Source organism: Haematobia irritans, chromosome 4 (genome assembly GCF_050003625.1).
Source record: "Haematobia irritans isolate KBUSLIRL chromosome 4, ASM5000362v1, whole genome shotgun sequence".
Taxonomy (NCBI): Eukaryota; Metazoa; Arthropoda; class Insecta; order Diptera; family Muscidae; genus Haematobia; species Haematobia irritans.
The window spans coordinates 191,810,559-191,812,234 of record NC_134400.1 but is presented as its reverse complement, the minus strand read 5'-3'; positions in this window follow the sequence as shown (position 1 = coordinate 191,812,234).

The following is a 1,676-nucleotide window of genomic DNA, read 5'->3' as shown; positions in this document are numbered from 1 at the left end:
AAAATTTAAGTTGGTTAATGCACTAGGGTGGAACACAATTTTAGTAAAAAATATGGGAAACATTTAAATCTGAAGTAATTTTAAGAAAACTTCGCAAAAGTTTATTTATGATTTATCGCTCGATACATATGTATTAGAAGTTTAGGAAAATTATAGTCATTTTTACAACTTTTCGACTAAGCAGTGGCGATTTAACAAGGAAAATGTTGGTATTTTGATCATTTTTGTCGAAATCAGAAAAACATATATATGGGAGCTATATCTAAATCTGAACCGATTTCAATCAAATTTGGCACGCATGGCAACAATGCTAATTCTACTCCCTGTGCAAAATTTCAACTAAATCGGAGCAAAAAATTGGCCTCTGTGGTCATATGAGTGTAAATCGGGCGAAAACTATATATGGGAGATATATCTAAATCTGAACCGATTTCAACCAAATTTGGCACGCATAGCTATAATGCTAATTGTACTCAATGTGCAAAATTTCAACTAAATCGGAGCAAAAAATTGGCCTCTGTGGTCATATGATTGTAAATCGGCCGAAAGCTATATATTGGAGCTATATCTAAATCTGAACCGATTTCAACCAAATTTGGCACGCATAGCAACAATGCTAATTCCACTCCCTGTGCAAAATTTCAACCAAATTGGGGTAAAACTCTCACTTTTGGGACCGTATTAGTCCATATCGGGCGAAAGATATATATGGGAGCTATATCTAAATCTGAACCGATTTCAATAAAATTTGGCACACTTGACTATAGTACTAATTGTTCTTCTTGTGCAAAATTTTAAGCAAATTAGGGTAAAACTCTGGCTTCTGGGGCCATATAAGTCCATATCGGACGAAATATATATATGGGAGCTATATCTAAATCTGAACCGATTTCTTCCATTCTGAGCTAAAACACATACTTGTGGCAAATTTCAAGTTTTGAACACCCAGAAGGAGACGAGATAGACACATGGTGTCTTTGGCAATAATGCTCAGGGTAGGTCCCTGAGTTGATATAACCATGTCCGTCTGTCCGTCCATCTGTCTGTGAACACATTTTTGTGATGAAAGTCTAGGTCGCAATTTAAGTCCACTCGCCTTCAAATTTGTCACATGTTCCTAATTTGGGTCAGAATAGAACCCTATTGATTTTGAAATAAATCGCTTCAGATTTAGATATGGCTCCCATATATAACTTTCACCCGATATGCACTAATATGGACCCAGAACCCAGAATTTTATCCCGATTAGCTTGAAATTTTGCACAAGGAGTACAACTGGTAGTATAGTCATGTGTGCCAAATTTGATTGAAATCGGTTCAGATTTAGATATAGCTTCCATATATATTTTTCGCCCGATATGGGCTTATATGGCCCCAGAAGCCAGAGTGTTGGCCCAATTTGGTTGAAATTTTGCACTAGGTGTACAATTAGTAATATAGCCAGGTGTGCCAAATTTGATTGAAATCGGTTCAGATTTAGATATAGCTCCCATATATATCGTTCGCCCGATTTACACTCATATGACCACAGAGGCCAATTTTTAACTCCGATTTAGTTGAAATTTTGCACAGGGAGTAGAATTAGTATTGTAGCTATGCGTGTCAAATTTGGTTTAAATCGGTTCAGATTTAGATATAGCTCCCATATATATGTTTTTCCGATTTTGTTGTAAAAA